A 21747-nucleotide genomic window follows, 5' to 3' on the forward strand; every position below is an offset into this window, starting at 1 on the left:
TTGAATGCAACTAATATTCTTTTATTACAAAATACTCATCTACTTTATTTTTTGTTGCAGTGAAAAGTGAAGAAAATAATTAAAACGAATTATTGCAGTATTAAAAAGAAAAACAAACGAAAAACACAAAAAAAAGCAAAAAAAAACGAAGTTTCGTTTCGTTTCCGAAGGATAGGATTTCATGTTTTTTTTTGTTTTTTTTACTTCAAGTTCTGCTTCTTGATACAACTTTTAGACGAACTATATTACCTTTTATTTCATTAATTATCTTTGAAATAGTTACAGAAAACTAGTATTTATTTTACAAGGGATTTTTTGGGTTTTACCAGGAATTTATTTAACTTCTCAATTTAGATGAATTTGTCTGTTTCTTCCAACGTGATAACAATTTTCATTATAACTTTTTCCCCCTGTAATTTTTTACATTTAATCTCTTTAATTAATTTTTTATCGTACAGATTAACTTTAGATTAATCTTTTAAACACAATCAAGAAATAATCGGAAATTTGTATTAAAAAAATAAATAAAAATACGAAAAGGCGGCTTTAAAAACTATCAGTTTCAACAAGTAAATTGCACATGCAACGAATTAATTAGAGAAATAATAAAGATGAAACTTGTAACTTGTTCTCTCTCATGTAAATATTAAAATGTTAAATAAAATAATACTAATTTTATCCGTGATAGATCGGCTCTATTTCGAAATAATTTTTTTTTTCTCTTCAATTTTGTTTTCTGCGAACTTGCTCTTCCGTTCGTCATCTTGAATGTAAAGTTGAGCTTGTAAAGTCAATCACATTTGAAAAATCGTTTCCTTTATAAAAGCAGATAAAGTTAATCGAAAGCAGATTATAAAACAAAAACGTAAGTATTACTACATGGCGCACGTATGTGTATTTTTTTTATTTTCATCTTTTTTTTCATCGGATTATTATCGAATGGTCACTAATTTATCAGATTGGTACGCGCGTAGATTTGTTTATGGAGCGCGCGCACGTGCGTAAAAACGATGCCCCCCCCCCCCAAAGAATACAATGCACAATACAACTTTTTATATTTCGATAACTACTTATTTCTGCAAAATTTCACTGCGATTTACTTTTTCAGCATAGTAGAAAACTTATGAAAGTCGTCATTTAAAAGAAAATTGCTGAGGTGGACCTAATCTAAAAAAATACCTTTTTTTTGTTTTCAATATTGACTTAAACATTAAAAAAAAATAACTTCTTATCGTTTACAAAAAAAAAAAAAATAAAAATAATAAAAATAATAATAATAATAATAATTTTATAAATTTTGATATGTTTTTAACTTATAAAACAAACACGTACATGGCGAACGTATGTGTATTTTTTTATATTTTCATCTTATTTTCATTTTTTCATCGGAATATTATCGAATGGTCACTAATCTATCAGATTTTGTTATCAATACTGACTTAAACATAAAAAAGGTCAATACATAATTCTTTATGTTATCAGTGGTGGCAAATTCTGTATGCGTTTTCACGTACAAAATTGATAATATTTTTCTTGATTTTTGTACTTTAATGTCCCTTTGTCTTTATTGAAAGGAAATCAGAAGGAAAAAAAAGCGAATAATCTTAATGAAAATGTTGATATATCGTTGAAAATTTTTCAATGTCGATTGACTTAAACAAACAAAAAAAACTTCTTTATGATTTACAAAAAAAATTTCACATGTTAAAAAAAATCAGATTTTATTTTCACTATAGATTTAAACACAAAACAGTTCAATTTCTAAAATCTTTAAAAATTACAAATATTCTTTACAATGACGACATGTGTAGGTTTTCAAGGATGCTGAAAATGAATAAATATTTTAAAAGTGATGCAGAGAATTAGTTTTCATGACATGAGAAAATTATTTTTTTTCACAAAGTGAGGATCACATTTCTATATAAATTTAATACCAAATGAGCAACCACTTTCTGGCCACATGGTGATACTTGGGGGAAAGCAGTTTTGGTAAATTGTTAATTCCTTTCCACCTAAACAGTCATCTTTACCATGACGAATATTATAGGTTTTCGGGTATGCTGAAAACGAATATCACATTTAAAATTGCCGCAAACAAGTAGTTGTATGGATATTAAGCTAAGTAATTATTTATGTTATCAGTGGTGGCCACCATTCATAACATAAGGAATTACATTGCTTATATTTGGAAAACTCGTTATTGTCTTGTTAACTCAATTTTTTCTTTCCAAGAATAAGTTTCTTTTTTCTTGTGTTAAATATCTTAATACGGAACACCTGATGCATGGTGAATACCATCTGATAATTTAAAATTAACATTGGTAGATGACACTTGATGACTTCCATGCTTGAGTTTATAAACAAGAAAAAATTAATTTCTTTTGTTTTTCTCATAATCTTTTCTTTCATAACTCATTACTAACGCTTCACATACTCTGTCAAAATAGTTAGCTGAAATCATCTTCCAAAGTGTCACGTATAAAAGAAAACCCGAGAAAGGAATATTTTTTTAAAACAATATAGATCATACCCAACCTAAAGAATTCCCACTTCCAAACTCCAATAAATATTGAGATATCAATTTGTTCTGTGGCTCAATCACTCTCCAACTCATTGGACTTTCCTCAATCAACGTTGCCCACAGATGTTCCACATGCACCTTCTGGTGGTTCTTAAAAAAAAACAGATTTCCAATCTTAAAATATAATGACTTTATTTTCTTATCCTTGTTCTCTATCAGTTTTTCCTAACTTTTAGAATGTTATTCCTTACCAAAGTAAAAGATTAAACTGATACTTAATCCTATATCAGACTGGGCCTGTTTTTTTCTATAACCACATAATATGGTTTCCAATATACATCCAGCGTTCCCTGCCTCTGGTGGTTCTTATAATAAACCAGATCTTCAATCTTAAAATCTATGGACTTTGTTTTCTTATCAGAGTCCCCTATCAACTTTTTCGTAGTTTTCCGAATGTTATCCCTTACCAAAGTAAAAGATTGATGCATCTCTTTTAGAGCGATCTCATGTTACTCATCACCATAGTAGACTCTACAAAGCATCAATATATTATCTAACGTCTCTGTTGTATAGCAAGTAGTATAATGGTAATTTTGTTGTTTCGCTCACATGAAATCTGACTGCTGCCAACATTTGGTTTATGTATAAATCCCATGACAACTCATTGTTTCTCATGTTTTTTGCTTGTCATGCATCATCCTATAAAATCTTTCCACTTCTTTGTTTGGTGATAAAATGACGTCATCACATGATGTATGTTGAGGTCCTTCAACACCTTATTCATGACTTTGTTAATATGACGTCATACCAATGAAAGATCTGTGACTTTGTATGGTGATAAAATGGTCACATGATGTAGGTTGAGGCCCTACAATGCTTTCTTCATCACTTTGTTAACATTTTCCGGTCCATTGTCTTTTAACAGCTGGGGTAGTGCCCAGAATCTGAGGAGAATATCATCCAACAACAGATGCACCACGGTTTTTGCCTTTTTATTATTATTTTATGTGAACACCTGAATCTGTATTTCGAAAACATCACACAACATAGCTTTCAACCTGACTTGCACTCATGTAAACTGGCTAGTAGTACCCTATCTATGTGATCTAAGTGACTTTCCATCGTATCTTAGAATATAAAAATATCATCTAAATATGGTAATGCCTAATCTTTCTGTCCCTCTAGAACTATGGAAATTTATTCCTGGAAGATCCCGGGGGCGTTTGTGAGACCAAACGGTATCAAGTTAAAGTGAAATAAACCCCAGTGGCAGGTGAATGAAATTTCCTCTTTATCGTTCTTATTTAATGAAAACGGAGAGTACTTTGATGCACCACTGTTTCTGCCTTCTTATTAGCAACCGCAAAAGACTCTCGCCAACCACTATACATATCAATAAAAGTCACTGTGTATTGGTTACCCAAAAGTGTCTTTGGATCGCGCTCGAAAATATCCAATGCCAGTTTTATGAAAGGAAGTACTTTTGATTAATGGTGTGAAATGCCTTTTCCACAACCATTATTGTTATGCTAATGTACTAACACTCTTTTTTTAAGATGCGACATTACATATAACCTTATCAATAGTTTGCTGACAAGTAATACACTATCTTGTCCATCATGATGAACATTTTTGTTCTGCATCCGCATCTTTAAATCTAAATATTTCATTATCTTTCTCTTGATCTCTAATTTAATAAAAACCCAACAACGTAGGAATGGTCGTTTAATACTAAGTGACTTTCCATAGTGTCTTAGAATATTAAAATATCATCCAAATATGGTAATGCATAATGTTTCTGTCCCTGTAGAACTATGGACCTTAATTCCTGGAAGATCCTGGGAGCGTTTGTGAGACCAAACAGTATCAAGTTAAAGTGAAATAAATCCCAGTGGCAGGTGAATGAAGTTTCCTCTTTAATGTAACCTGAGAGTAACTTGACTTCAGATCTAAGTTTATGAAGTATTCTGCCGACCCAAGCGAGGCTAATATGTCATTAATGACAGGTAACGCTCAGGTAAACTTCTTCATGAGTTTATTAAAAGCCTTAAAATCTACGCAAAATCTTTTACTGATATCCTTCTTTTCTACTTACAATATCAAAAATCTCCATGGACTATTCGGTCTTTCAATTACATCTGCCTGCATCATTCCATCTAATTCGAAGTACATCTTTACCCCATTTTTCTTAAGCCATCATGGCTTTTATCACACTTGTGTTGAGATTCTCTGCAACAAAGAAGTCACGGTGCAAAGACTGACGTTCTATTCCTACTCTTAATCGAGCAAGCCATTTTACAATTAATGGGGAGTCATTAGTTGTTCTTAAACTTTTTTAAAATATAGTTCAGGTTCGTGTCTGAGTGCTTTAAAAACACTATTTATTACTAACATACCAGAGTTCTATAATTCTTTCCCTCAATTGTATTCAAAACAGAATTTGATATGCCCATGTTACCGACTATTTGGACTGGTATGCCGTTTTTTCATTCGTCGGGCATTGCAAGAATGGAGCATCCCTGGTTTCCCTGGATATGCTTCTTGCAGAATCTCTGTATGTTGCCCATCTTGACAAAATATTAACACTTAATTATCTATCTGCCTCTTTCTTTCTGTCTAGTTTTAAATCCTAGCTCCCTATTCTCGACTTGGTTTCCTCTTTTACATTTGTCTACCTATCTTTGGGAACTGTCTGGATTTATAGCCTCAACCAGAATCTGCCGTACCATGTGACAAAACTTCATGGGCTTGTCTTCATACTCCTGTCTTGCATTAACTCAGATCTTCCATTTAACTTTTGCTAGGGCTTTCTGATAAGCCGCTTGAACATCCTGTGGTTCATGTCTCATCGCAACCATCTCTACCTTCCTTTGTCTGAGGCCCTCTATACAGAATCCCAATACCTGTTATTTGACTAGTCTGCTTCTCTGGTCTATCCCACTATAAACGCCTTATTCTAATCTAACTAACCTATGCATGTAGTCATGTCTCCCTTCTAATGTTCACTAATTCGACTTTGTTTGTTAGGGTTTGCAACAGTTTCATAGTCCTCTACGGACCTTTTCAATTCTGCCCATTTTTAACTTTCATTGTTTAATATGAGTCTGTCCATGAATTGCTAAGAGAGCTATCTGACATTTTTCCTCATCCACTGCTCCTGTTACCCTTAAATACTTCTCTGCATCATCCACAGACTTCCTGAATTCTCTACATCATCTGCCCACCTCCATCAATCTTTTAGATCATCTACCCACCCCCTCAATTCTCTACATCATCCACCCACCCCTAAATTCTTTACATCATCCACCCACCCCTCAATTCTCTACATCATCCACCCACCCCTCAATTCTCTACATCATCCACCCACCCCTCAATTCTCTACATAATCCACACACCTCCCTCAATTCTCTACATAATCCACCCACCTCCCTCAATTCCCTACATTATCCACCCACCTCCCGCAGCCACCGTCTTTTCTATTTAAAAATAGCTTCTCCATTATAACAATGGCATACTACTGACGAAAAACAAGACAACAATACAACTCAAAATAAATTTTTGTTATGAAAAATAAAAAAAGTGAGCAAAATATTAAGTGTAAAAAGTTTTAAATAAAAAACTCCAAAATATGTGATTCTACTTTTATTGACAATTATGTGTGAACACCTTGAAAAACTTTAATGAAAGATAACAATTATTTTAGAATTTAATATAAAATGATTTCCCATCATTCAGTCACATTTTCGGTTGTTCAAAGCTAAAAACACAATATTTAAAATTTTGACCGCTAGTCAAAGTTTTAAATATTTATAGTCTTGATAAGAAAATAGCTCTAACTAAACATGAAAGAAAAATTTTTATAATCAGATTATCAATTACAAAAATTACAAAAATCAATCTGGATAAAAATCAACAATAAAACGTCCGTTTACAGTGGTTGCTGCTGGTTATGATGCTATTACTAATACTACTGCCTACACTCAAAATTAAAACGATTTTTCCGGATATCATGTTTATATATTGCTATTTACTCCAATAGAAAAACACATATAATTATTATTTTAACAGATTAAAACAGGAAAAGATTATTTTATTTAACAGTAGTTGTTCAAATAAAACTTTTTAAAAAATTTTCCCTACTCGTCATGTTGAAATCTTTTTTTTGTAGACAACGGAAAACGAGTGTTCAAATCTATTTCAGACACCCGAAATTATTAAAAGTGATATCTTTTCTGCCTAGATTCCAAATCTCATGAAAAAATTCTTCATACAAACACGGTATGAGCATTTGAAATCTTACCAAAACACCATTTTATGATGTTAACATTTTTATAAATTTATTTGCTTAAAACTCTTAAAATATATAATGTACGTTATTATTTATAAATTCATTTGAAAGTGTATTACTTTCCTAACAAAACGTTGGTATTTTGAGAACTTATAATTCTTTGGTTTGTAAAATATGACTATTTTATCAGAATCCCCTTGGAATCTGTGATTATCCAAAGCATTTAATCGTTCATGTGTATTGCTACTAATAAAAATACATGTCAAAATAAGTTGGAAAGTTTAAGAAGACAATACAACAGAGAGCTAGACACAATATAGTATTCAAGAGTGATTCGACTCTCCAGAAACATGTGCGTGTCAAACATCTTGACTAATAGATTTCATGTTAATGGGGAAAATTATACAAATGTGAGTCATGTCATTAACTAACAGACATAAATAAATGTTATTTAACACAAGAGACGTCACTCTAACAGAAAACGCAACGTTTGGAAAAGTATCAAGTATTTTTTACCCACCTATTTATATTTCATGTCTTTTTCTGCGAAAATTTACAAAATAGAGAAAGGAGTTGTACCACTCGTACATGTGAACCCAAAAAATAATTCAGTCACATTTTCGGTTGTTCAAAGCAAAAACTACAATATGTTGAAATCTTTTTTTACACAACGGAAAAACGAGTGCTCAAATCTATTTCAGACAAGCGAAACTATTAAGAATGTCATTTTCTTGGCTAGATTCCAAATCTCATGAAAAAATTAAAATATATAATATACATTATTATTTATAAATGTATTTGTTTAAAACTCTTAAAATATATAATGTACATTATTATTTATGAATTTATTTGTTTAAAACTCTTAAAAATATAATGTACATTATTATTTATAAATTTATTTGCTTAAAACTCTTAAAATATATAATTAACATTATTATTTATAAATTAATTTGAAAAAGAAAACGGTGGTATTTTGACGACTTAAAATGCTTTGGTTTGTAAAATATGACTGTATTAGCAGAAGCCCATGTAAATCTGTGATTATCCAATGTGCTGTATCGTTCATGTGTATTGCTACTAATAAAAATACATGTAAAAAAGGTGGAAAGTTTAAGAAAACAATCCAGCCAGGGCTCTACGGACAAATTTAATTTTAGTTGACCTTTGACAACCAAATATCTTAATTTATTAGCCAAATAGAAAATTTACTAGCCAAACTAATGTACCTATATACAATGCCTCCCCACGGGACAGAGTTAGACACCAGGGTCGTTTTTTAATGTAATGCAACAATTTGCTAGCCTAACCAATGTAATGCTATTTCACTGTTATGAATAAACCAATAATATTAGATGATGTTTTTTTTAATTTTCGAATTATGACATAAAAAAAATTAAAATAGGGAAATTCAGAAATGTTATTCAGTTTCAATTTTATAAAATATAACTTGAATAAAGAGCTTAAATCTTTTTATTTTTAAATATTACTGCTCTGTTGATTTACAGTTTATATATATATATATATATATATATATATGTGTGTGTATATATATTGTGTATATATATATATTGTGTGTATATATATATATTGTATATATATATATATAAATATTGTGTATATATATATTGTATATATATATGTATATTGTGTATATATGTATATTGTGTATATATATATATTGTGTATATGTATAGTGTATATATATTGTGTATATATATTGTGTATATATATATATTGTATATATATATATTGTGTATATATATATATATACTGTATATATATACTGTATATATATTGCATATATATATATATATATATATATATATATATATATATAATAAATAAATTCTATTTCCGACTATTTTCGCACTTTAGCTGGGCCACCCCCTTAGCTACGTTAGTGGCTATGCGCCTCTTAACCCTCAGACTATTTTCGTATATTTTACGGCTTTTGTTAAGGTACGCTCGAGCGCACACCAAGGCTAGTCATGTGCCATATGTGCGCCTGCACGTGTATTAAAGTGGCTTATCATATAGGCGTAGTAATCCTTCGCGGACAATTTAAAATTAGATGGAAATGAATTTTTTAAAAATTGCTGATAATTTCGAAAAAACAATAGTTTTTTGTTTTTTTGTTGGTGAATGTCGATAATACACTACGGCAGGACTTGCCTTTTAAATCTGTATAAAGTTCATGGCTTTTTTTGCTTCATTAGCTGAATATTTTAATAGAATGTACATTTTTTAAATAAAAAAAATATTTGAAAATTGACTTACCGCAGTGCACAGTAGTAGCTTAAATGAAATATAACGCTGTATTTAAGAGATAGAAAAATAATTGTTTTTGTTTTTTTTAATTTTCTAAAGATCTTTACCGCAAACCACCACTTAGCATGCGTAATTATAATGTTATTCCAATTATATTCTTTTAAAAACTTCCAAAGAAGCCGAGTACTGTCAAAGTTTGGCAAAATAATACCACGTGATTAATTTCATTGTTGAGGTTTTTTTCAAAAGCCTTTGTTTAAAAAAGAAAAAAAGTATATTGTTCTATTACTGTTCTACTGTTTAAATAATTTGACCTTGCTCGTTTTATTTTAAGAAAATATAAGTTGAAAAACATTTTTCATTCACTATTAGAATAGTTGTCAGTAAAAAAAACAGTCGCCAAAAGGATAAGCGTTTTTTTTTTTATTTTTAGGCACCAACTGGAAAAAATCACATGTAAATTTCCTACATATTCAGTCATCTCCTTAAATAAACACGACCAGAAATATTTTTGCTTAATAGCAAAAAAGTCTTTTCCATAACTATTATTGTCATGGTACTGTACTAACACTCCTTTTTTTAGGATTCAACGGTACATGTTACCTTATCAATAGTTCATTGTCAGGTTGGGACAAGTAATACACTATCTTGCCCATCATTCTGAACTTTTTGTTCTGCATCCACATCTTTAAATGTAAAAATTTCATCATCTGCCTTTTGTTCCCTAATTTGATAAAAACATAACATATGACACCAATGAGCCCTCAACTTTCTTATCCAATGAAAACTATTTTGGTTCAAACAAAACGATTTCACCTACCATCTCTCTTGCATATCACTAAGATTATGAGATAAAAAAAGTAAATTTGTTTTTAACAAACATCATATCAGATCATTTGAGTCAGAAATTATTTTTTTATAAATCAACAATAATATGACGTCATACCAATGAAAATCTGACTTATCTCACAGTAGTTGGAGTCGAGATTTTATCGATTTTGACTTTTTCCAGGTCTTGCTATATACTCTGTTCACTTATTTTGAACCCCAGATCCTGTACTTCTCCTAAAATCTCACACTACATCACTTTCAACCTGAGGTTGTGTTTATGTAAACTGGCTAGTAGTACCCTATCTATGTGATCCAAGTGACTTTCCATCGTATCTTAGAATATAAAAATATCATCCAAATATGGTAATGCATAATCTTTCTGTCCCTGTAGAACTATGGACATTAATTGCTGAAACATCCTCGGGGCGTTTGCGAGACCAAATGGTATAATGTTAAAGTGAAATAAACCTCAGTTGCAGGTAAATGAAGTTCTTTTCTTTATCATTCTTATTTAATTTAACCTGAGAGTAACCTGACTTCAGATCTAAGTTTACAAAGTATTTTGCCGACCCAAGTAAGGCTAATATTTCATCAATGACCAGTAACACTCAGGCAAACTTCTTCATGACTTTATTTAAAGCCTTTACATCTATTTTACTACCATCCTTCTTTTCTACTTACACAATCAGAAAACTTCATGGACTATTCGATCATTCAATTACATCTGCTTGCATCATTTCACCTAAATTGACGTACATCCTCACCCCATTTTTCTTAAGCCACTTGCAGCTTTTATCACATTTGTGTTGAGATTCTCTGCAACAAAGAAATTATGGTAGAAAGACTGACTTTCTATCCCTACTCTTAATCGAGCAACGAGCAAGCCCTTCTACAATTAATGGGGAACCATTAGCTGTTCTTAAACTTTTTTATCACATAGTCCAGGTTCCTGTAAGTGCTTTACAAACACTGCTAATTATTACTAACACCTAAATCGAAGTACATCCTCATCTCCTTTTTTCTTAAGCAACCCATGGCTTTTATCACACGTGTGTTGAGATTCTTTGCAACAAAGCAGTCATGACAGACAAAACTAACATTCTATTCCTACTCTTAATCGAGCAAGCCCTTCTACAATTAGAGTTAAGGGAAATTATGTGTTAACATCCTGGATATTTGATAGAAACAAAAAAAAATGTAGAATTTAGAGTGGGGGTTGGTTTCACATGAATTTAATGTAAAATTATTTAGCATTTAAGATCATTCTAGCGTCTTAGGACAGTTGACCAATATAATTTTTATGGGAAACAATCATTTGCACTTTTCTTTAAGGAAATATCTTTTTTACGTGTATATGTAACTTACCGAAAAATTTTGTTTAGTGGGGAGTTCTACCACTTGGACTTGTTATTATTATTAGGACTGAAGGTTTTAGCAGTAGGCTTGCCACTCATACCTAGGGTTAGACGAAGGATTAAGCAAGTTTTTGTTACGAGGGTATTTGACACCCATTATGAAACTATACAAGAATTACGACAAACAAACAAAAATAATTGTCATTTAAAACAAGTGACGTCACTCTAACAGAAAACGCCACGTTTGGAAAAGTATCAAGTATTTTTACCCACCTATTTATATATTTAAAAAATAATAACTATTTTTAAAGCTGACATTTATATATTAAAAAAAACAAGGTTTTGTTAAAGCTGAAAAATTATTCACACATTTTGAATAAATTTGATTTTTTTTAATTACATTTCATGTGTTTTTCTACCGTTTTTATTTCTTAACTGAGCATCTCCTACAAATATCGATTTTGCATTTTTCATAATTGGGCACATTAGTTTCTATTCAATAATAATTCGCTGCAAACATTGGAAAAAAGACGAAAATTTAAAAAATAGAGAGCTGATACCGCTCATACATGTGGACCTAAAAAATAATTCAGTCACATTTTCGGTTGTTCAAAACAAAAACACAACATTTAAAATTTTGACCACTAGTCAAAGTTTTCAAATATTTATATGCCTGATAAGAAAATAGCTCTAACTAAACATGTAAGAAAATTTTTTTATAATCAAATTTTCAATTTAAAAAAATCGATCTGGAATAAAAATCAACAACAAAAAACGAAATTCAAAATAAAATTAAAACAAATGAAAATCAACAACAAAAACGTCCTTTTACAGTGGCTGTGCTATCGCTGCTTCTGGTTATGATGCTATTCCTAATGCTACAGTCTACACTCAAAATCAAAACGTTTTTTTCCGGATATCATGTTTTTTAATTGCTATTTACAACAACAGAAAACTATACAATTGTTATTTTAACCGATTACAACAGTAAAAAGATTGTTTTATTTAACATGATAGTTCAAATAAAATTAAAACAAAAAATTCCATACTCATGTTTAAATCTCTTTTTACACAATGGAAAAACGAGTTCTCAAATCTATTTCAGACAGGCGAAACTATTAAAAGTGCCATCTTTTCTTGGCTAGATTCTAAATCTCATAAAAAAATTCTTCATACCAGAAATCGGGGGAGTTGTTACAAAATCTTACTGAAAACGTCATTTTATGATGTTAACATTTTTTATCAATTTATTTGCTTAAAACTCTTGAAATATACAATGTACATTATTATTTATAAATTTATTTGTTTAAAACTCTTAAAATATATAAGGTACATTATTATTCATAAATTTATTTGCTTAAAACTCTTAAAATATACAATGTACATTATTATTTATAAATTTATTTGCTTAAAACTTTAAAAAAATACAAGGTACATTATTATTTATAAATTTATTTGCTTAAAACTCTTAAAATATACAATGTACATTATTATTTATATATTTATTTGCTTAAAACTCTTAAAATATACAATGTACATTATTATTTATAAATTTATTTGCTTAAAACTCTTAAAATATATAATGTACATTATTATTCATAAATTTATTTACTTAAAACTCTTAAAATATACAATGTACATTATTATTTATAAATTTATTTGCTAAAAACTCTTAAAATATATAATGTACATTATTATTCATAAATTTATTTGCTTAAAACTCTTAAAATATATAATGTACATTATTATTTATAAATTTATTTGTTTAAAACTCTTAAAATATACAATGCACATTTATCAATTTATTTGTTTAAAACTCTTAAAATATATAATGCACGTTATTATTTATGAATTGATTTGTTTAAAACTCTTAAAATATATAATGCACGTTATTATTTATGAATTGATTTGTTTAAAACTCTTAAAATATATAATGTACGTTATTATTTATGAATTGATTTGTTTAAAACTCTTAAAATATATACTGCACATAATTATGTATTTGTTTGAAAAAAAAACAGTGGTATATTGACGACTTAAAATGCTTTGGTTTCTAAAATATGACTAATTTATCAGAATCCCCTTATAATCTGTGATTATCCAAAGCATTTTATCGTTCATGTGTATTGCTACTGATAAAAATACATGTCAAAATAAGGAACGTTTAAGAAAACAATACACCAGAGAGCTAGACAAAATAGAATATTCAAAAGTGATTCGACTCTCCAGAAACATGTTCATGTCAATCCGCTTATGTAAAAATCATGACTAAGAGATGCCATGTAAATGTGGAAAATTATACAAATGTGAGCCATGTCATTCACTAACAGTAAAATTAGAAATATGTTGAAAAGCTGTAATATGTGGAAAGATTTAAAAATCAGATATGGCAGAATATATATGGATGGAAAAGTTAAATCATCTACCATTATGGGATAAAGTAAAAATTATAAATAGAGAAGAACAATGAAGAGTAAGCTAAGTTATATATTATTTAACACGATAAGGAACCATTAATAATAAATAATATATACATATAGTAATATGTAATAAAAACTGTCTATATATATATATATATATATATATATGAAGTAATGAATACTAATAACATCTAGAAACAAAGTAGTTTTGCAAATTCATACTAGGAATTTGTACGCAGTCATCGCTACAAATACGAGTGTGCTAATCTCATGTACTAAATAAAACGTTCCATTCAGAATCATGTAAAGATTTTTTAGTTCAAGAGAAAGGTTCTCAAGTTCGACAAAATAAACCCAAATAAGATCGGAGGTAACATAGAAACGTTGTGAAAATAACACCCAAGTGGAGAACAGTATTTTGAAGAATCAAATATGAAGACTCAATCCTTATCTCTAAAATAAAAAAAAACGTGATTATTTTCAGTTGGAAAAATAAAAACACATTAATTTTGTAAACAAACCTGTATTGAATTAAAAATATACTCATTTTATATTTTAATTTCATTATTAATAGATGTTTGGATATTTTTAATAACTACCAACATAATAAATTGAATTTTACAACATGAAATGTACTTTTTCAAATTTATTTTATACTTTCAGAATTTGCAACAATGAAAAGAAATTCATTAATGGATAAGAAGCACCTTTCGGCATTGTTGATTTAAAAATCGTTTAAAATAATTATGAATTTCTTCATACAAACTTACGTAAGTTGAAATTTATTAGCGTGCCTATCATTATACACTTCATTACATTCCTACTTTTTGTGGAATCAGATGCAAGCAAACATGAGATACAAGCAACATTCTTATGAAGTAGGTGGTTTTTCTTTTGCACGGAAGTCAAGTTTATTGCATAATATGCTAACACATACGGGAGAGAAACCACATTCTTGTGAAGTATGTGGTTCTTCTTTTGCACAGAGGTCACATTTATTGAGTCATATGAAAACACATACGGGAGAGAAACCACATTTTTGGGAAGTATGTGGTTCTTCTTTTGCACAGAGGTCACATTTATTGAGTCATATGAAAACACATACGGGAGAGAAACCACATTCTTGTGAATTATGTGGTTCCTCTTTTGCACGGAAGTCAAGTTTATTGCATCATATGCTAACACATACGGGAGAGAAACCACATTCTTGTGAAGTATGTGGTTCTACCTTTGCACGGAGGTCACATTTATTGAGGCATATGAAAACACATACGGGAGAGAAACCACATTTTTGTGAAGTATGTGGTTCTTCTTTTGCAGAGAGGTCACATTTATTGAGTCATATGAAAACACATACGGGAGAGAAACCACATTTTTGTGAAGTATGTGGTTCTTCTTTTGCAGAGAGGTCAACTTTTTTGCGTCATATGAACACACATACGGGAGAGAAACCACATGTTTGTGAAGTATGTGGTTCTTCTTTTGCACAGAGGTCAACTTTACTGAGTCATATGACAACACATACTGGAGAGAAACCAAATTCTTGTGAAGTATGTGGTTCTTCTTTTGCACGGAGGTCAACTTTATTGACTCATATGACAACACATACGGGAGAGAAACCACATTCTTGTGAAGTATGTGGTTCTTTTGCACATAAGTCAACTTTTTTGCGTCATATAAAAACACATACGGGAGAGAAACCACATTCTTGTGAAGTATGTGGTTCTTCTTTTGCACATAAGTCAACTTTGTTGTGTCATATGAAAACACATACGGGAGAGAAACCACATTCTTGTGAAGTATGTGGTTCTTCTTTTGCATGGAAGTCAAATTTGTTAAGTCATATGAAAACACATATGGGAGAGAAACGACATTCTTGTGAAGTATGTGGTTCTTCTTTTGCACAGAGGTCACATGTGGTGAGGCATATGAAAACACATGCAGGAGAGAAACGATATTCTTGTTAAGTATGTGGTTCTTCTTTTGCATCCGGTTGATATTTGTTGAAGTATATGAAAATACATACAGAGCGTTCCTAATGATGGTGGACTTGACAGTAGTTAAAAATATTCCACACTTTGTATTTCAAAAATTGGAAAAATGTGCCAAACAATAGTGTGCTAAGTTTTTTCTCGAATTATTATTATATAAGTAAGGAAGGTTTTATAGACTGTCTTTAAAGAGGATTTCCTCACTATGATCAGGATAGAATTATAATGACTGCTCACAATGAAAGCTTGATTACAACTGCTTTTAATAAGATAGAAAAAAGGTGGAATGTTTGAAAAATTTCTATTTTAGTAATTATAAGAACAACTGAATTAGATAAATGAATTAAAAAAAACTGACAAATATATTTTGTGAAATGACTTCTCGGTTGAAATGTATGAGAATTAATTTCTTGATTGAAATATATTAAATTAAAAAAGAGACAAACAACGTTCTGGTTCTTTGAATAAAAAGAAAAATTTATTGTAGGTAGGGAGCCCCTTGATTTCTGAGAACTTTGAAAAAAAGAAAAAACTATATGAAATCTACAAGCTAGCCTCATGACAAATCCTTAGAAATATTTTTAACACAATGCTTAGAACACTAAACTTTTGCAACGAAGCAATAACAGGGATAATAACTGTCTATAAATTTGTCCTTGGATATGAATTCATATCGTAATAAAATCACGTGTAAGTTCCAAGAGGATCTCTTCAAACTAACTAAAGTATATGGTTTAACTAACAATTTATCAGGTCAATTCGACATTCTTTTGTGAAAACTTATTCACCTTTATCATTTGCATAAGAATGTGACAGTCTACGTCGCTTAAATGACCATCTAACATAAAACCCATTGGAGAACTGTTTTATTCTTTTTTTTCTGTTTTTCTTACAAGACCTTTTGAAGCATGCACACATGCTAGCCAAGTATATTTTGATTTTTATGACAAAGTAAAATAAGAAAAACCAAAACCCCATATTTTTGTAATGTATGTGGCTTTTCTCTAACGAAACAAAATAAAATAATCCTTTGATAATGTTAATAATTTTCTTTAAATAAACAAAGTTTTTATTCTCAAAGTTTCATGATATGAAATTTACAAACAGTCTCCTGTTGTATGTATATCCCTGTCAGGAAATTATGACATTAAGTTTTCACAAATCTTGCAGGGAGATGGTGGCGTCATTTTACATATAGCGTCTGCTATTCCTAAATAGTCACTGCTCTGTTAGTGACCAGAGTCAACATTGCTTAACTTATATAATGAGAACTGGTGTGCGACGTGATTATGACATGTGTCGATTGTTCTAGAATTAATTTGGAGATGTGCTAAGAATGTGAGTCAAAAGTTTTCTAAAGAATGATTCAGAGACCAAGGCCCAGTTTATGCATTGGAAGCTCTTAGATTGACAACATCCAAAAAATGCAAGGTCACATCCCTGCAAACGTGAAATAAAGTTAACAAAATGTTCGAATTGATTCTTTTATTAATTTAACTTTTGATTAAGTATTTTATTCTGCATTTTTTATTTTTCCATGTATTCACGTAATTTGGTATTAAAAAATATGTTTCTTCTTTCAAGATTCTTTCCAGATTGAGATTGGAAACTCTTTTCTATCCTCAAATACATGAGATACTTCTTAATGTGAACAAATCTTTCTACTTAGAATAATTGATCTATTATTATCTGATGAAAATACGTTGTATAAGGTTTACTTCTACTGAGCTATTTACACAATTCTCTCATGTCTAAATCATGTAAATGTATGCATCTAAGTCACCAGCGATATGACATGACATTAGTGTTAAATCATTTCTTTAGTTCTTTTGTTAGAAAACGGGAAATAAAGTTAACAAAATGTTAGAATTTACATTTTCATTAATTTAACTTTTAATTAAATAGTTTTATTCATTTTTTATTGTTTCACTGTATTCACGTAATTTGGCATTAAAATGTGTTTCTTCTTTCAAGATTTTTTCCAGATTCAGATTGGAAACTCTTTTCTATCCTCAAACACATGAGATACTTCTTTGCCATATCATGTGACACATTTCTCATATATTTATCTAGGGAAACTTTTAATCACGTCACCTGCAGCACGGCATATTTCTGTTTGCTGACAGACTATCCTGAGATCTAAGACTCTAATCCTCATCAAAATTCATACAAATTAACAAAATTGTTACAGGCGTACTTTCACGTGTTTCATTAACCTGCCGTTAACAAGCAGTTTTCAAAAGGTTAAAAATAGAAAAAAATAATAATAAAAAAAATGTCCCTATATTATGAGCGGCACATGTAAGGGGCGGCATTTTAAAAGGTTAAAAATAGAAAAAAATAAAAAATAAATGAAAAATATATCCCTATAATGTGAGCGGCACATGTAAGGGGCGGCATTTTAAAAGGTTAAAAATAGAAAAAATAATAAATAAAAAAAATATGTCCCTATATTATTAGCGGCACATGTAAGGGGTGGCATTTTAAAAGGTTAAAAATAGAAAAAATAATAAATAAAAAATATGTCCCTATATTATGAGCGGCACATGTAAGAGGCGGCATTTTAAAAGGTAAAAAATAGAAAAAATAATAAATAAAAAATATGTCCCTATATTATGAGCGGCACATGTAAGGGGCGGCATTTTAAAAGGTTAAAAAAAGAAAAAAATAATAAATAAATAAAAAATATGTCCGTATATTATGAGTGGCACATGTAAGGGGCGGCATTTTTAAAGGTTAAAAATAGAAAAAATAATAAAAAAAAAAAAAATATGTCCATATATTATGAGCGGCACATGTAAGGGGCGGCATTTTAAAAGGTTAAAAATAGAAAAAATAATAAATAAAAAAAAATATGTCCCTATATTATGAGCGGCACATGTAAAGGGCGGCATTTTAAAAGGTTACAAATAGAAAAAATAATAATAATAAAAAATAATGTCTCTATATTCTGAGCGGCACATGTAAGGGGCGGCATTTTAAAAGGTTAAAAAAAGAAAAAAATAATAAATAAATAAATAAAATGTCCAAATATTATGAGCGGCACATGAAAGGGGCGGCATTGTTAAAGGTTAAAATAGAAAAAATAATAAATAAAAAGCTAACAAATTATCAGAACTTTTTTAACGAAAATCTAAAAAATCTGAACGTTTGGGGGTATCGGGTTCAGAAAATGTGTCCCTGTTTTATGAGCGACCCATCTCAAGGGGCGGCATTTGAGAGGATAATAATAGAAAATAGAAAAAATAAATAAAAGCTAACAAAATATGTTAAATTTATAACTGATAATTTGTAAAAAAAAATTAGAAATTTTGGAGGTATTGCAATCGAAAAATGTGTCCCTGTTTTACGAGCGGCACATGTCAAGGGCGGCATTTTGATAGGGTAAAAATAGAAAATTGAAAAAATAAATTAATGCTAAAAAAATCTCAAATTTTATACCGGAAATGTTGTAAAAAAATCGGAACATTTGGAGGTATTGGAATCGGAAAAATGTATCCATAATTTACGATTCCGAAACCGATTGTTTAAAATTTTTAATCTACTTTTTTTATTATTGTTACTAATCAATAATATGTATTGTTTTTAAATTATCCCTAACACTAAAATGATAATAACATCAAATACGATGTAAATTTATTTTATTTGTAAAACAATGATAATTCATGCAAGCTTTTTTGAAACCAACTTTTCAAAGAAAGAAGTTGATTTACATGTCCCAAAACATGTTGAAAAATTAAACAAAACATTTTGTCAAGAAAATACTTTCAAAACATCACTGATAATGAAGTGATACCACGGAAAATTAGCGACAGGAAATGACGTAATTTTGGAATTGTAGAAACATTAAGCAAGTACGGAATAAAAATTGACTGTAAACAGATTCTATGATCGTCATATCAGGGGATACAGTTTTAAATGGGAACTAAGTGCTACACCCCAAATACTATTTAAGTGGCTTTCTATTTGCCGAATTTCTGTCAAGTTTCAAACAATCACGGAGTAATTGGTTTTTTCAAACTATTAAAATTTTATAATCACTGACGTATTTGTGATTAAACTGAAGTTTATTATGATGAATCATTTCTGGAAATAGGATTTTAATTATTTTTTGGTTGCTTTAAATACAGAGAGATTCTATAACTAGTAAAAAATCAAATATACAGCAAGTAAATGTTACATGCCCCTTCTTCGTCTTCATGAAGAAGGCGCGAGGAGCTTCGTTTTCAGATTTGTTTTTTGCGCACATATTTGAAACTTAACCGCTCATAAATAGAAAATAAAATATTCAACAGAATAGAAAAGTGGCCATAAACATAAGTAACATTTAAAATAGAAAATAAAATGAAAGACTCTTTCCTCGTAAGTTTCTTGTTTTAGGGAGGTAGTGACGATCTCTCTGTCTCTATATATATTTAGGGTTAGGTATCTCAGAAAAAGATGATTTTATGGGGGATATCTCACCTTTTGTTGTACTAGTTCGGAACAACACAAGAATTTTTATTTTTTTAGGAATATTTCATGAATTTTGAAAGAAGGTACCGTAGTAAAGAGAATGAAGGAGAGTGATGCGGCATTGCGTAAAAAGCGAAAAATAAAAGAAGAGGAAGCAAAAAGAATAAAGGCACGCTGTTGAAATTCACGGAAAAAACTTCTGTGGCCGAAATGGCCGAAACGAAGGTCGAAAATCATGCTGAAACCGAAGTGAAGTTGTTACTTCGAAAGTCGACATTGATAGCGTTGATACATCAAAACTGTCAATGATGTTAATGCACCTCAAGTGGAAGAATTGGAATGGCAACCATGGCGCGAAAACATACACAGCAACCGATTTTACAGGTGTTGATTTATGGCCAGCTGCTGGATCATGAATTCAAGGAAGTAGTCCGACCAGAAACAAAAACAAAAGGAGTCGTTAGAAAACTACGTAAAAAATGGTTCTATCTAGAATTGTGCAACGGTGAAAAAATGTTTAGAACATGGGTGGTGTATTCTCCTTCCAGAGAAGCCTTATTTTGCTTCTGGTTCAAACTGTTTTCAATTGGACTGTCAAATTTTTCTGCTGATGTGGGTTTTACGAATTAATAGAAATTAAACCCGAAAGTATATGAACATCTTATGTTCAAGTGTTTATCAACTGGAAGGAAAGGCAATTGACAAAGTAGAGCAACATCTTATTGAGAAGGAAACTAAGGAGTGGCAGGATATTCTACCTAGATTGCTGGACGTAATCAAGTTTCTCGTCAAGCAGAATCTGGCACTACTGGGTCAGTGGGTCACCGGAAAGACATATATAATGATGAAAGAGATCAAGAAAACAAAGGGAATATTTTTTAGAATTGGTAAATTTATTGGCCAAGTATGACCTTGTGCTCCGTGAACATTTGGGAAAAGTTAACCTGGGAAAGAAAATCGCTATTTCTTATCTGTCACCTGAAATTCAAAATGAATTTGTGAACATTTTGGCAAAGCAGGTGAGAAAAAAATCATCGATCAGATCAAAGAAAGCAAATATTTTTATAGCATTTCTGATGTATCTCACAAGGACCAGATGAGTGAAGTGTTGCGCTACGTAAAAATTGATAAAAAATAAAATAACAGTGGATGACTCGTTTCTCCGCTTCATCGAGACAAAAGGTAAAAGCGCGGATGACATTTCCCAACTGATGTTGTGAGAACTGCAGAACGATGCGATTCAGATTAACGACTGTATCTGCCAGGCATTTGACAATGATGCTATTATGGCAGGCCACCGATCGGGTGTGCAGAAACGAATCTCCGACACCAACCCAAAAGCTCTATTCGTTCCATGCATTAACCATCCATTAAATCTGGCTTGTGTACATGCCGCTTCTGTAGTGATTCACTTTGTTACATTTTTTGGCATACTTGACCGGTTATTCTCGTTCTTTTCTGCATCTACACATCGCTGGGACGTCTTGATTCAGTTGACTGGTTTAAGTATCAAGCGGACTGTAGAAACTGGATGTAATAGTCGAACACAAGCTGTAAATGTTGTGGTAAAAAACATTATTGGAAGTCGTCCGTGCCATGGAATAGCTCACAGAAGGAG

At 30.5% G+C, this 21747-nt stretch overlaps 1 protein-coding gene and 1 long non-coding RNA gene across 2 annotated transcripts in view; both read left to right on the forward strand.

Annotated features, from left to right (window-relative positions):
- The window catches only part of LOC145270717 (uncharacterized), a 289119-nt gene that overhangs the window by 51094 nt on the left and 216278 nt on the right, over window positions 1-21747 (forward strand). The window lies entirely within an intron of this gene.
- On the forward strand, window positions 747-20565 carry LOC145270125 (uncharacterized). The gene is made up of 3 exons (XR_013865307.1): window positions 747-865; window positions 10300-10387; window positions 14347-20565. It is a non-coding gene; the product is annotated as an uncharacterized LOC145270125 (long non-coding RNA).

This window comes from Euprymna scolopes, chromosome 46 (assembly GCF_053919585.1).
Source record: "Euprymna scolopes isolate OS-2025 chromosome 46, ASM5391958v1, whole genome shotgun sequence".
In the NCBI taxonomy this organism is placed as follows: Eukaryota; Metazoa; Mollusca; class Cephalopoda; order Sepiida; family Sepiolidae; genus Euprymna; species Euprymna scolopes.